The sequence below is a fragment of the Schistocerca piceifrons genome, chromosome 5, assembly GCF_021461385.2.
Source record: "Schistocerca piceifrons isolate TAMUIC-IGC-003096 chromosome 5, iqSchPice1.1, whole genome shotgun sequence".
In the NCBI taxonomy this organism is placed as follows: Eukaryota; Metazoa; Arthropoda; class Insecta; order Orthoptera; family Acrididae; genus Schistocerca; species Schistocerca piceifrons.
In genome coordinates, this window is record NC_060142.1 from 475,059,474 (window position 1) to 475,076,880 (window position 17,407).

A 17,407-nucleotide genomic window follows, 5' to 3' on the forward strand; every position below is an offset into this window, starting at 1 on the left:
TCAGTTGCTCCGCACGCTGCTAGTCAAAGTCATGGCGTGGGTGCGCCTGACACCACTTGTTATGGTTTCTGCACCACTTGTTAGCAGCAGACACAGTGACTGCGCCAAAGACTGAGGTGGCATGGAGTTTTACAATTATTTATTGAACTTTCTTTACAATTTCTCCCTCGTCATCGCTGCCCAGCCCTGCACATCCCTCCGCCTGGCTCCTGCTGTGTAGATTCTCCGACAATGCGCGCAACGCACGCCGCTGATCGCACTCGGGAGCCTCAGGCCACTAATGCTCCCTCCACTGAAACCAGGATGCCCTGTAGTTGAGATGAACTCGTGGCCGCTAGGCGCCCCAGTACGGGCACGCCCACGGAGCTGCGTCACCGTAAGGTCAGCTGCCGACGCCTGCTGGACCGTCGGCTGGGAAGCCGTCAGTCGCAATGTCCGCGAGGTCCCGTCATGGACGGACCACGCGCCGTGGGGCCGGGTTGCTGTGAAGTCCGGGCGTAGTCCCTGGCGGCCGGTCCTGCTGGAAGTTCTCGCTGTAGTTAGTCAGCCATGGTGCCGACCGAACTCGGGCCGACCTCCAGAGCTGAAGTTCACACCTGGTGGCGAACAGATGACTCCTGCGAGCTGGGACAGACTTCCGGAATCGTCACCTACGAAGATTGAACATTCGGACACGGACCACGTCTGTCCTCAAGTCCGAACTGCTTCCTAATGGCTTCTGTCTGTTGCTGCCGGCGCTCCACTATTTATATCCAGCAGGAGGACGTTGTTTTACCCTGAGTGGTAGCTTTCTGTTATTACTCCCCTAGTATGTTGCAGCGTAATTTAGTGTGCTGGCCTCACTTCCCCTTACTCAGCACTCTCCAGACTTCGCTCGGCCTGTGTGCGTCCTTGCATCAGCCTGTAGGTAGACTGCTACCGTCAGACAGGCTATCTGTGTGTGCTTACTTCACCACGCCTGAGTCGCCGGCGTGCCTCTGTTTTGCCATTCTCCACTGCGTGAAGCACCACTTACTACGTGTGGATGCAACAGGTAGAAGTTTAGCCAATATAAAAGATACAATAAGTGGTTAAAATGCTGTTACTAAATATTATTTAGAATATCAATTAAAAGATCTTTCTGCAAAGGCTGAGTATACGAGTAATCTAACACTAATCAATAATTATGTTACCAACAAGAATAGCATCAGATAGTCCACGACTTAAGAAATAATTTACAAGAAAAGAAATAGGAATTTAATTTCACAAATTAGATTGAAATGCGAAAAAATTCATGAGAAACAGTCGAATTAACTTTTATTAAAGGAGTTGTGCAAAAAAATGTCACTTCGAGCATGAGTTTATTCTTCGTGAAGTTTTTGTTGTTGGTCAAAATATAAATAAATATTCATCTTCAAATGATCTTGACATTAAATTGAGTGTTTTTGATGAAGTTTACAGTGTGACTATTGACACTGTATCAACAAAAATCGAACAAACATGAAACTCTCTAACCATAATATTAAACGATTCTGTTAAAACTATACCACTTGATGGAAGGATAATTATATTCTTCAAACTAATTTAAAATAAAAAAATTAATCTATGTAAATGCGCAGTCGCTACTGGTGGTTGAAGTGGAGAAAATTTACTGAGTCCCATCATCCTCAAAGAGGCACCACCAAAAATAGAAGACACAGGATTAGCTCATTGAAGCCAATAGACATACTAAATACATTCACTATGATTTAATCATAAAATCCGATAGATATATGACATACATCTCCACTTCTGACTTATTTATTTGTGATTTAAATGCTTGTTTTGGTTTGTAAGTGGGGAGACTAATAAGTGCACTGTTGATGGCTAGCACGCCCCAGTCTCTCGCGAATAGTACCAGTCTTATGTTATTGTTGAAGGTTGTTTTGTTCTATGTCGATTGCTGCATTGTGCTATTGTGTGCATCTTTCCCATGTGTAAAAACATTTGAATAGTGAATATGGCTAACAAACATCGCTTATCAAACTTAGAAATTGAAGAAAACAATGGCTCAGAACTTGATGATCTTTCGGACGACATCGCCGATTTTTCAGAAGACGATGATAACTCATGTGAACTGGATAGCGAAACCTGTTCTGCTGACAGAAACGATGGTAGTGAGTATGAAGAAGCTAATGCACAAGTTTCTGTTAGGTTTGTCATTCAGTTCAGCAGCCTGCGCTTCATAATGAATGGTGTCTTCTGATGGACTCTCTGAATTACCTATGTTTGAAGAAACGCGTGGAATACAGGTTCCTGTCGATATATTATCAACAGAACTATACTGTTTGTTGCAATTTTTTGATCACAGCATATTTCTATAAGTAAAGTCAGAGACAAATGTGTATGCTACCGATGCTATTTCTGAACTTCACCATCAGAACAGACTGGAACCAAAATCTTTATTAAAGAAATGGTGAGCAGTAAGGATACATGAAGTATACGAATTTTTTGCAATCGTTTTGCATTTGTGTGTTGTAAAGAAACCTAAACTTGCAGATTATTGGTCCAAAGACCCTGCACTTGCTTCATCATTTGCTTCTCAGCTAATGTCATTTTGCCATATTCAGGAAGCTGCATGTGAACAATAATGCACTAACCTCAACAAGAACCTGACCGTAACCCTTTGCATAAAGTAAAATCTGTTTGGGACTTTTTCACAGAGAGATGGAGAAAAGTCTTTTATCTATCACGAAATATGACTGTGGATGAACCTATATGTGCTTTTTGAGGAAGAGCTGGAGTCTGTGTTTACATGAAAGACAAACCAGAGAAATACGGGATAAAACTGTATGATGTAAGTGATGCTCAAACAGGTAACATGTGCAATTCTGAAGGATATACTAGAGGAAAAGGAAATGGTGACAATTCTGTCAAATCCCTACTGCTGAGGCTATGTTCGTCTTACTTGGGAAAAGGACATGTGGTACACTACACAGATTTTATACAAGTCCTACATTCCTTGAAGTGCTGTGGGAAAGAAATACATTGGGAGTTGGAACTGTGATGAAGAATAGGATAGGTTTGCCCAGGGACCTGAAAAATCAAAAACTAAAGAAAGGAGAAATGACATTTCATCAAGAAGGACACCTTATCTGCTTTAAATGGAAAGACAAGCGCGATGTAAACATGTTGTCAACATAGTGTAAGATGACTGCTTCGCATGTCAGTGTAAATTCCAGGAGTGAACATATTGAGGTAGTAAACCCAGACACTACACTATACTACAACCTGCCTAAAACAGGTGTTGACAGAGGAGACCAGCTGATGAATTACTATCCCTTCCAGCAAGAGACTGTAAAATGGTGGAAAAATATTTTCTTCCATATTTTTATAAGGGCAGTTGTGAATGCCAGTCAGCATTATCAACAATATAAAAACATGAAAAAAGTGTGCATTAGTAGATTTTATCTGTAAATTAAGTGCAAACAGACTCACAGCACATCATTTTCCTGACAAACTGCCACCAACAAGAAAGAAAATAAACCCATCTAGAAGATTCAAGGTCTGTTGGGAACAAGGGAAAGCTGCAGGAAAGGTAATGAGGAAAGACCAGATAGTAAAGTAGACCATGTAACAGAGACCTTTGTGTTCCTGAGTGCTTTGAAAGATATCATACACAAGTGTAGTTCTCTAATTTGTAAAAATGAGAAAAAAAACATTTCACAATAAAACACTTTACCTATATATGAAGCATTTATTATTTCATGCTGACAAGTGATTTTAAATCAGTTGCGTACCATTCCCTATGACTTATGAAAATTTTGCACTTCAGAGAAAAATAACAATGCAGAAAAACAGTATCTTTAGAGTAACATCATCAAATCCCTGTATAATTTTTTTGTACTAAACGTATACATGTTAATAAAGAGGAATAATGGAAGATTAAGCTGATATACTGCTTGAAGAGGTAAGAGGATTAGTAAATTTCTAAAAAATTGTAAATTGCAGCAAACTTCCACAAGATCCGGGTATTAAATGGATTGCCAAGCCGCTATGCTACAGTGTCTTAAAGGTCTTTACATATTACATCAAGAGAAAAAAGTTAAGAAATTTTGTAGGTGATGGTCTGAATATTCATGAAGAAATTATTAATAAATTACATAAACCACTGAGAAAAAATTTTAAAAGAAGAAATGTTGTTTCTGTCGTTATAGATGATTTGTGGCAAGCAGATCTAGTAGAAATGGAGTCTGGAAATTAAAAGAAATTTCAAAAATAAATAAATTAAATACACATTTGATAACTGTAATCAATGTCTTCTCAAAATTTGTTTGGGCTATACCAGTTAACCATAAAACAGATAAAAATGTAGTTGATGCTTTTGAAAAAATATTTAGAGAACTCTCAAAAATCAAACAGACAATGAGAAAGAATTTTATAATTACAATTTTCAAGAACTAATAAAATAATATTGCTTTAATCACTATTCCAGATCTGCTGTACAAAGATATGATAGAACATCTAAAGAAAACACATGGAAGAGATATGCTCTTCAGTGTATTTATATATGGATAGGTATAGGCTCAAAATTAATTGATGAATACAATAATACAAAACATTCAACAATTAAAATGAAGCCAAAAGGAGTTAATGAACAAAATTAAAAGCCTAGTCTCTTTCTACCTAATGCTAAACTTAAATTAATAATTGTGATTAAGTTAATATCATTAAAGTTAAAGGAAGTTTTGAAAGAGGTTATACAGCTGGTTGGTAAACAGAAATTTTAGAAATTGTAAAGGATATTCATTCTAATGCAATAATTTATGAATTGAAGGCTTTAGATAAAGATAAATAGAAGGAAACTGTTATAAACAAGAACTACAAAGAACAAATTGTCCTTATCTATATCTTTTTGAGAAAGTTTTAGAAATAAAGCATATACAGTATATGTTAAATGGTTTGAATTTGATAATTCACCTAATGGTTGAGGGGGGGGGGAAGAAATTCAAATTATTATAGAAAATTTGATATACATTGTTGAAGTTGTTATTGATAATATAAATTTGTTTCAGATTGGTTATAATATTAATTTTGTTAGAGAAATTGGAAAATATTTTAATAAGAATGATATAAGATCAGAACTATTTGGAAATATTTAAATCGAGTTGATTGATTCAGGTGCTTATAATGGTTTGGTGGATTACTTGTATATAAAAATCGTTATGAATGTCATGTAAAATTGAGTTATGAAAAAGGAATTAGATTTTCACTTTATTGACGTAGCCTAAGTGTATCATCAACTGATTGTTCTCATGAGTAATTATCCGAAATACTGAAATCATTGTGATGACCAACAATTTTCAAACTTTCTCACTTTCCATAATATAAATTTAAGGAATTAGGATAATAATTAAGTCTTACCATTACCTCGCAATTTCGATGTCAATTTTTAATAGTATTTACTTATTTTTCCACATATATGAGATTGTGTTCAAATAAAACAATAATTACAAATAAAATTGTTATCAAATAATTCTAAAACGACAAATTTTGGTCTTAATGACGGATTTCATATTGGTGAAACAACATTTCGTCTCATTAAATTTAGAGTCCATATTAAAATATTAATAGTGATTTATAACTGTGAGATATCATCACTTTGTTTTTTATTTTAATTTTGTAAATGATATATTTCAATTTTATAACTTTCCAATCTATTTATAATTTGATATTTACTCTGTTTACGAGCTGGAGCTAAAAATACTTCATTTAACCAATCATGGAAATCTTGAGTGAAAGGAATTTTAGATCTCACAACTAATGAATAAATTCCACACAAATTGATAAATTTTGTATGGGTATGAATTCCTTTAGGTGGCAGATTTTCACTACTATTGTACGTAATTTTCGTATGTTTTACAATATTTTTCCTTTTCATTAAGTTTTATAGCATTTTGAGGATGTTCATATCCTAAAATAATGTCAACATAGTTTGTAACTTACTGGCAGATTAAAATTGTGTGCCGGAGACTCGAACTCGGGTCCTTTACCTTTCACAGGCAAGTACTCTACCAACACAGCTACCCAAGCACGACTCACGACACGTCCCCACAGCTTCAATTCTGTAAATACCTCGTCTCCTACTTTCCAAATTCACAGAAGCTCTTCTGCGAACCTTGAAGAAGTAGCACTGCTGGAAGCAAGGATATTGCGAAGACATGGCTTAGCCACAGCCTGGGGAATGTTTCCAGAATGAGCTTTTCACTCTGCAGCGGAGTGTGCGCTATATGAAACTTTATGGCAGATTAAAATTGTGTGCCGGACTGAGACTCAAACTCGCAAACTTTGCCTTTTGCCATCAAGTACTCTACCAACTGAGCTAACCAAGCATGACTCACGACCTGTCACTTTCGCAGAAGAGCTTCTGTGAGGTTTGGAAAGTAGTAGAGGAGGTACTGGCAGAATTGAAGCTGTGGGGATGGGTTGTGAGCCATGCTTGGGTAGCTCAGCTGATAGAGAGCTTCTACATCATGTTTATTAACTCTCAAATAGGAACATATTTAGGTAATGTTGTTTCTTTTAAATTTTCTTCAGACTCCATATATTCATATGGATAAAGCATATTTTAATCATTAATTCTACTTTTTAACATCGAAATACTCTGATGTTCCTTAAATTGATTTTTTTTAAGATTAGATTTATCCACACTTGAGGGCATAAATCCAAAGTATCTAAAAATCATAAAGTTAATCCATCTTCAACTACCTTACCAAAACAATATATATTTGTTCATTATTGGAATACAGGGACTATCTTTATTATATGTCCCTAATTCCTTTATTAACAATTAAATGTCATAATTTGTTGAATATGAATTTAAAGTAGAATAAAAGAGCGCTTTTTATAATTATTATTAGAATCTTCATAGGGAGCCTATCGAAATTTTCCAGTTAAATGCCAGTGACCTCTTACCTTTTTTCTAAAATAGTTATTCTTCCTAGACAAATAAAACATTTTCAGAATTTTCAAAATTTATTTTATATTCTTTAGCCATTATTATTGTAACATTTATAATACAACACTTAAATCTCTCTATGTCCTTATTTTAACGTTTCTACAAATTTCTGGGTGGTGTCATTGCCATTATATTCCATTGGTAGTTTATAATCTCATTTAGAATAACTGGAACTAAAGGAACTGGTAAATCTTTCTGATATTTATTAGTATAAGATTTGTTAGGAATTCTTTGACAAGTACTAATATTTTTTAATAAACATTCGAAATTGGGATTCATTAAGAAATGGACACTTAATGAAATATTATTATTTGTAAACAATGAATTTCATGTGTTTTGGGCATACTTATTTTTTCATCTTTTTGTTCTTTACAATCACTTTCATTGCTGTCCAATTTTTCTTAAGAACAAAAAATCTTAAACATCTGTCACAAGGATAAACTTTTTCTATAAGTTTATTTTTGTATGGTCTAATTAATCTATAGTAGTCTGTTATTGAATGGTAATGAAAATAATTTTGATTTAGAATTAAAAGGTTAAAACATGTTTTTAATGTTTGTTTTTTATTGTAAAGAGGTTATATTTTAAATTTTTCCTCATGTGCATCAACATTAATCAAAATATTTCTTGTGATCTTTTAGAATGCCAGCTATATTAAATATTTCTTTCTCAAAAATTTTTTTACTTCTGTACCAATATTTTTATAATTATTAACACGATATTTTGCTGGATATGATTCAGCTTTTATTGACAATAGAAAACATTTTTGATCTTCATTTTTTACATTAATTACAGCTTTCTTATCTTTTACATTTCGTAAATCGATTTATGAATAACCAAACTGGTTTGTGTCCATCAACAAGTAAGTCTAAACCTGGTCGTCTTCTTTGCATTTCTTCCACTTCAGTCAATAATTTTTATTGATCTTTGGTAATAATCTATTTTTCTTAATAAAACTCCATTTTTTTTGCTTTATAACTAAATTACTGTATTTCTTCATGTCTCTTAAAATTGCAATAAAATCTTATATTAGCTTTAATCGATCTTATTTCCCTCAAATTACTTTTAATTCTTTTAATTACTTATTCAATTTCCTTAAAAAATGTGTGATTCTACAATGTTATCAGTATTATTAACTTTATAAATTATTATTTATAGATTAAAAGCTGTAGCTTTCTATTAATTCATTAGCTTGTTTTAAATTCGTTATCATAAAAATTTAGAAAGTTGTTGTTTTTCTGGTGGTCTTCAGTCCAGAGGGTGGTTTCATGCTTCTCTCATTGCTACTCTGTCCCATACAAGCTTCTTTATCTCAGGGTAACAACTGCAACATATATCCTTTTGAATCTGCTTAGTGTATTCATTCTCTTTATCTCCTTTACGATTTTTATCCTCCTCACTTCCCTCCAGCATTAAATTGGTGATCCCTTGATGCCTCAGAACATTTGCTACCAACCAATCCCTTCTTTTAGTCAGCTTGTGCCACAAATTTCTCTTCTCCCGAATTCTTTTCAGTACCTCTTCATTAGTTACGTGATCTACCCATCTAATCTTCAGCAGTCTTCTGTAGCATCACATTTTGAAAGCTTCTATTCTCTTCTTATCTTAACTATTTATTGTTCATGTTTCACATCCATACATGGCTACACTCGATACAAATCCTTTCAGAAAGGACTTCCTGACACTCAAATCTATATCTTTGTTAACAAATTTCCCTTGTTCAGGAACGCTTTCCTTGTCATTGCCAGCCTACATTTTATATCCTGTCTATTTCAACCACCATCAGTTATTTTGCTTCCCAGGTAGCACAACTCATTTACTGCTTTAAGTGTCTCATTTTCTAATCTAATTCTCTCAGCATCACCTGATTTAATCAACTACATTCCGTAATTTTCTTTTTGCTTTTGTTGATGGACATCTTATATCCTTCTTTCAAGACACTGCACATTCCATGCAACTGAACTCCAGATCTTTTGATGTCTCTAACAGAACTAAAATGTCATTCACAGACCTCAAAGTTTTTATTTCATCTCCATAGATTTTAATTCCTAATGTAAATTTTTCTTTTGTTTCCTTTACTGCTTCCTCAATATACAGATTGAATAATATCGGTGATAGGCTACAACTCTACATTACTCCTTTCTCAACCACTGCTTCTCTTGGATGACCCTCGAAAGTTATAATTCGAAAAATTTTTCTGATATGTTTTTTTGTTTAATTTCTTGATGCATGCCTACTAGAAGCTTTTAAAAGCTCAATGCACTGTTATTATTAATAGAAGCATTATTATTTGAGCTATTATTTCAAAATATTACAATAAGATTAACTAATTGTTGTTTATTAAGTGCAGAATATTCTTTTAAATTTTTTGCTTAACAAATATTATGCAGTTCTCATACACATACAGCGGTTGACCGGCGCTGCCTGGTGAAACATTGTTGTGATGCCTCCTGTGAGGAGGGGAAATGCGTACCATCATGTTTCCGATTTTCATAAACGTCGGATTGTAGCCTATCGCGATTGTGGTTTATCGTATCACAACATTGCTGCTCGCATTGGTCAAGATCCAATGACTGTTAGCAGAATATGGAGTCGATGGGTTCAGGAGGGTAATACAGAACGCCGTGCTGGATCCCAATGGCCTCGTATTACTAGCAGTCGAGATGACAGTCATCTTATCCATATGGCTGTAATGGATCGTGCAGCCACGTCTCGATCCCTGAGTCAACGGATGGGGAAGTTTGCAAGACAACAACCCGTTAGACGACGTTTGCAGCAGCATGGACTATCAGCTCAGAGGCCATGGCTACGGTTACCCTTGACACTGCATCACAGACAGGAGTGCCTTTGATGGTGTACTCAACGACTAACCTGGGTGCACGAATGGTAAAACATCATTGTTTCAGATGAATCCAGGTTCTGCTTACAGCATCATGATGGTCGCATCCGTGTTTGGCGACATCGTGGTGAACACACATTGGAAGCGTGTATTCGTCATCGCCATACTGACGTATCACCCAGCGTGATGGTATGGGGTGTCATTGGTTACACGTCTGAGTCACCTCTTGTTCGCATGGCTCTACCCTTCATTTGATCCCTGCGAAGCCCTACATTTCAGCAGGATAGCCGCATGTTGCACGTCCTGTACGGGCCTTTTGTGGATACAGAAAATGTCCGACTGATGCCCTGGCCAACACATTCTTCAGATTCTCAGCAACTGAAAACGTCTGGTCAATGGTGGCCGAGCAACTGGCTCGTCACAATACGGCAGTCACTACTCTTGATGAACTGTGGTGCCATGTTGAAGCTGCATGGGCAGCTGTACCTATACACGCCATCCATTGCTCTGTTTGACTCAATGCCTGACAAGAGGTGGTTGTTCTGGGTACTGATTTCTCAGGATCTATGCACTCAAATTGCATGAAAATGTAATCAGATGTCAGTTCTAGTATAATATATTTGTCCAATGAATACCCATTTATCATCTGCATTTCTTCTTGGTGTAGCAGTTTTAATGGCCAGTAGTGTAGTTATCAGTATATAGTAACTAAAATAATCTATAATCGTAAAAACATTGATTTCCTATGATTTTGTCTGGATACTTGTACCAATAATCAGACAAATTTGTCTAGGTAGCACTAGAGAAGTAGATTATTAAAAAATATTAGTTTGTGGCTGTTTATCGCCGACCTAATTGGGATTAGGCACTCTGCCATTGCATTGCACATGAGCGAAGCAATGTTAGAGACAGCCAACATTCTTTCATGACTTAGCTCAGTGGGCACCATATGAAGTGAAGCCACAGTGCTGTTGCACTAGTCAGCTGCTGCAGCTTTGTTCTTGGAGATGGCTGTGGCATTTGTAGCCTCAGAATCAGCACACTGGTATTTTACATTTCATTGGTGTAGTGTTTCTTGACTAATGTGTCGATGGTTACTTCAGCATGTAAATATTTCTCGTTGTTGACCCTAGTTGTTGTGATTAACTAATCTCGTTTATCTCTTCTATTGGAATAATTCACAGTTACTTGATTTTTACAAAATCAAAGAATTACTTCTTCTTAAATATTGTAATCACACTGAACCACAAGCAGTGTGTGACAGCATACATTTTCTTTATTGTTCAGTTTGGGTGTCCCCAGGCACCACTGTATGTTCCTCTATTATTTCTTGCAAAAAATTTTTATTGTTTCAAAAGTTCTCTGATTTCAGGATCTATTATCTGTCTCCATCACCTTGGGCACCAAAATGGAGTTTTTAAGAAAGGACTCAGGTCTCAGTTGTAACTGAACCAACAACTTAACTAAAGATCCGTCACCCTGACGTTGTTCATTAGCAACTTTATCTTACTTAAGAGTTATGCTCGCCTTCTTGACTTTTCCTGATGCAGTGGACCTGCTAAGCAGTGCCACTAATTGTGCTGTCGCACATTTTCACTGTCAGCATGGCTTCAAGGGCTGCCAGAGAACTCACTTCTGCGCCAAATCACAACAAATTGTCATAACTGCCTTTTTAGAGAACTCTTCTACATTTGGTTCTTCTCGTATTTAACATTTGCTACATTAGGTGACAAGTCTCTTATTACTCAAAATAACATATGTGAAATGAATCTCAGAACTGAACGTGAAGAGAATGAGCTTTCTCCTTGCATTCTTAAAACTGTTTCTGGCTGTTGTCATTGTAGGCAGATCCCTTTGTTCTCTGTCTCCCAAAACACAGCCAAATCGCAACGCCAAACCTTAAGTGAATGTTTCACAGCAGATTGTCATGGTCATTTGGTGTCATGCCTTACTGACGTTCTGGGCTCATGCAACTCGTCCCAACTTTGAGCATTGACAGATACAGCATGTGCACAATAGAAGCTCTCTACATGCTAACTGCCTAAACAATGTTTTACACCAACATCTGTACATGATTGTGGGTAAGAAGTGGAACACCCTGTTACACCACAGTTCATAAAGGAGGACTCTATTGAGTTAATGAAAGACGATTTGTAGTTTCTCAACATCTCACTTAAATCTACAAACGGTGAAAATTCGTGCAGTACTGACACTATAATCATATTATAGTACTCGTAGCTTCTATCCTTCGAAATATGTGTCCAGTGGATTTGAGAAAAGGAAGTAACAGTGTTTCTGGTGATAGTATAATTTCAGACTGAAGGTATCTTTTTATAAAGAAAATCTACTCTGTTGAAGTGTCTTTTAGTGCATTTGCAAAAAGCGTAACTCCATATTCGGTGCAGAATAAATATAATAATTCGGCTTATTTAATTGAGGTTAGAATGCAAGAGTGAAAATATTAGATTCTAAATAAGTCCTGCGACAGGACGGAAAATATGTGCGGTTGAAGAGTTCACACGAATGTGTATATACAAATGTTCATTAAAAAATGTTGGTGCAAATTTTGGTTCTCACATAAGTCTCAGGAGATGTTTTCCACACTTGGTGCTTTAGTACACTGTTCCACGCCCGCGCATTAGTTATAGTTTTTGAATCAATATTCACTCAGACATAAGTACCGTTTATGCTAGGGAACAAAAATTAGGCGATTATTATAGCAAAAAAATTTTTCATGACACAGTTCAATCACCATTTATTGGCGTCATCCTTTTTTTTCACACAATGAAATTAGCATTGGTGAGACGGTTTACAATTTTACTTTAATAATAATTTGACTCTGAACCCCCAATAGCCGTAAATTAGGCTGCTATAATCGAATGCTACTCAATCAACTTGTCCAGAACTACAAGTCCCACTGTCCTCTTTGTTCTAGCAGTTTTGGCACGAACTCCCAGATCGCCACATGTTCACTTGCGCCGATGTATACCTCGTAATTCGTACTCACACAAATAATCGTAGCATTTCCGGTTCATCAAATATATGCTTGCACTATTAAACAATACTCTTTGTCTAAATAAATCGGAACGAAAAATTCTTACTTAAACGACCACATGGGCCACCCACAAGTGGGGCTCGCTCGCCACCATGTCCCAAACGACTAACCAACGATTGACCAACGACTGACCCTGGCCAAAATGGCCGCTCGCTTATATAAGCTCGGATGTCTCCCCCCCCCCCCCCCCCATGGTTTTACGAGTACCAATCTCACCAGTTAAGGTTACAAATTTTGACACATACATCCCTCTACAGAAATAAGTACACCAATGGAACCGTGCTAAAAAGAAGTACGTCTCATTTACTATGTTACATTATTTTCTACGATTATTCTATCGTCTGTAAATCAAGTTTTAGTTTCTGCAAAATTTCGCCACTTACTGCAGATTTGTTTGTTTACATCTGTGCGCAATGTTTTGACATAGAACTGCATATAGCACTGTTTTTAGACGAAATAGATAGCGATCTACACATTGCGCTGCTCAAATTCTACATATCTATAATAATTTATTAATTATGGGCGATAAATGTTAATAATAAATCGCAAACAATGTAAACTATTGGAAGTTAAGTGTATAGTATAACTTAAATAGTTTAAAATACGTGTGATGCCACCCAAATTATTATATAGTGGCGTTCTTTAAGTCATGTATTTTCTATTACATTTTATAAAAAATTTCCCGTCAAACTTTGTTCATAGCTTTTACGAGCTTAATTATTTATGAATCTTAACATATGACTATGGCACTCGATCCACTACGACGAGACGTTTTCAATGACCGCTTCCTCATCCCTGTCAGTTGTTATTTACTATTTTTATTAATCTTTCAGTATTCGTGTTATTAAACAAATTTCGAGTTATTATAAGTTTTGCGTCTCGTGACTTAAAATAAAGATCGCTCTTTCAGAAGGTCCATATTGCTGACCACAATCCACCGCCGCATCGCTCTTCACCGTAAGTTACGTAGTTTTCGCATAATGCGCGAAAAACCAAACAATGCCTAAGCTGCTGGCCACGTGTCCACGGCGGAGGCATCCCGCCGACACGTTGCAAATCTCGGGCGGGCGCGCCACGCGCTTCCGAGAATGGCGCACCATTTCGCCCACTCGCTCTCCACAAAGAAATCCTTGCATACTAAACCTATTAATCTAGCAACGGGGGTATGTACCGTCACATTCCTTATGGCACTGTGAGTAGCATCCAGCACATCACTCAACCACTTTGGAGGTTTACTTTTGAAAATATGTTATAAATATTGGAAAGATAGCAGGTAATAGTCAGATGCCCGACACACCTAATTTCACTTCTATCTTCACTCGGGCCAGAACTGCATCTCTAATGTGAATATGGAATTTTTTAATAGTGCCAAAGTCACAGCTGTTCAGGTACTCAGTATTGGCTTTTGTTATTCGAAAGCTTTTCAAGACTGACTCTTCATTTACAAGTGGTGTGTCCATCATAAGTTTATCTGGTGCCACTGTGTTTTACGTGAAATCCACGTCAAAATCAAAAGTTTATCTTTTCTCTTTCTCTTATTGGATTATGGGCTCAGCTCTAAAGTTATAACCTGATTGACAACACTAATGTCTCTATGAATCACCCCAGCTGATGCCATATTGAAAACCATCGCCATTGAACTCTGACAGCATGTACAGGAACATGATGGAAGACCACCCCAGGATGCCGCTAACATAATATTTATTTAAGAATAAAGCAAAAATGAAACACCGATCGTACAGACGCATTAGCAGAGACATTAATTGTGAATGTGTAGTAAGCCGCAGAAAAAGAAAACATTTTACTATTCAATTTTTTGTAGAGTTGTTTTTTGCTTTAAGAGAGAGAGTATGTAGCAGGACGACCTTCTGTGATAGCGATGTGTTCTATTGTATGAGTGAATAATACAAGGTTAAAGAACATATCAAGCGTATTTATTTATTGAGATAAAGGGAAGAGAGGAACAAAGAATGTGAAATTTTTGTGATTACGACAGGCACCGGTATCCCAGGTGTCCTCTGCTGCCTGAATCTTCACCTAGGTCAGTGAAGTCCGATCGTTAAACGAAATTAAGATAAGCACAATCTTAATATATTTTTATAGTTCTGTTTAGATATATTACAAGCAGAATGTGGAAACAGCAGCACATTGTGCCACAGCCATATCAGTCGTCATGCCACTTGCTGTGGTGTCACTATTATTGCGAAACCTGGCTTTACAATATTTTTCCAATCCATACATCACTTCAAACAATGCTGTTTTCTTTCATTACAAATAAGTGATTGTAAGGAATTGCTGAACTTAGTGAGATTCCTATCACACAGATAAAGTCTCTTATTTTACCATGTATCTAACATTCCATGCAAATAAAGAAACAATTCAAGACTAGTGTTGTTAAATGAAATAAAGTGGAATGAGAGCAGATCCATCTAGTGGCAGTTGCTGAAGCTTGTAGATGATGTGGATGACATCACACGAGAAGATTAAGCTATTTCTCCATAGGTATGAATAATTTACAAGTGCATTACACCACCATCACTCAAGTAAGACAAATTACATTTTGTAACACCCTCCTTGCATGCTGATATCCCAACTTACATGTAAGTTCATAATGATGTGGAATGTATCAGTTTAGTGTAAGTTTTGCTACATTATAATTTTTCTTTTTTTTTACAAGTACTACTTCATATCTAAAAGTTCATCTGAGTGGAAAGAGTTGTCATTCAAAAAATCTTTTAATTTATTTTTAAATGCTGGTTGGTTATCTCTTAGATTTTTAATGCTATTTGGTAAATGACCAAAGATTTTTGTGGCGGCCTAAGTCACCTCTTTCCGTGTCAAAGTAAGATTTAATGCAGAATAGTGAAGATTGTCCTCCCTTCTATAGCTGTAGCTATGGACTTTGCTATTATTTTTCAATTGGGATATGTTACTGATAAATAATTTCATAAGTGAAGGTATGTATTGGGAAGCTATTGTGATTGTCCTGAGTTCCTTAAATAAACGTCTGCAAGGTGATCTTGAGTGGGCTGCAGCCATTATTCTGATTACATGCTTTTGTGCAATGAATACTCTCCTAATAATGAATTACCCCCAAAATATGATGCCGCGTGAAAGCAGTGAATGAAAATAGGCATAGTAGGCTAATTTACTGATTTGTTTATTAATAAAATTTGCAGTAACCTTACTAGCATACGTAACTCCACCTAAATGTTTCAGATCATCGATGTGTTTCTTCCAATTCAATTTCTCGTTAAGGCACAAACCCTGAAATTTTGAATACTCTGCCTTGGCAACAGACTGTTGGTCAAAGTCTATATTGATCAATGGTGCTATGTCATTTATTGTACAGAACTGTATATACTGTGGTTTCTCAAAATTTAGTGAGACTCCATTTGCAGAGACCTGCTTAATAATTTTCTGAAAGACATTATTTACAATTTCCTGAGCTAATTCTTGTGTGTTCGGTACGATTACTATACTTGTATCATCAGCAAAAAGAACTAGTTTTGTGTCGTCATGAATATAGAGTGGCAAGTCACTAATATATATTTGAAATATTAAGGACCAAAATTGGACCCTACGGGACAGCATTCTTGATACCTCCCGATTAGTGGACGCTGCTGATTTTTGTGGACTATTGGTAGTGTTAATTTCAACCTTCTGCATTCTTCCAGTTAAAAATGAAATAAGCCATTTTACATTGTTCCATTCATAGCAACATACTTAACCTTATCTAGAACAATTTCGTGATACACACAGTCAAAAGCATTTGAGAGATGAGAAAAAATCCTAATATGTGATGTTTGGTTACACATAGCAATTAATATTTGACTAGTGAAAGCATATGTAGCATTTTGTGTTGAAAAGCCTTTCTGAAAACGAATCTGCCATTTTGTTAGTACTTCATTTTTACAGATAAGTGAAGCTACTCTTGAATACATAACTTTTTCAAGAATTTTGGATAAAGCTGTCAGAAGTTTGATTGGATGCATCAGATCATATCAACCATATGGAAAAACACTGTCCTGTCTGTAAGACGTCATTTGCCAAAATATAATTCCATACATCAAACTGTTTTTGAGATACAAGGGATGTTATGAATATTTTACTCTTGTTTTATCATTTGCGCATACGAGTGGAACTGAGTACACAACATAATCAATTTTCTTGAGACTGGAGATAAATGTAGATCTCTTTCCAAGTTTAAAGAAGAGATTGTATATATTAGGTTTGTGCATGAGATTGCTGCTTTTCTATTTTACATATTGGTATTCCTGTACCTGCAGGTGTATTTAACGAATCATTTTTTATTTGTAGTTCACTGTTGTGTGTGTGTGTGTGTGTGTGTGTGTGTGTGTGTGGTTTGAGGTTTTCGGGCACTGTTGTTATTTGAGTATACCTGTTGTCATTTTGTCATTTGGAGATAGTGAGTGGAGTTGTGGACGTTAGAAAATGGATGGAGTGCTAGTGCAGAAGTCGAAACATTTCCCACATATTCTTCTGTTTGCGTTCAGTAGACGGCTGACAACAGTAG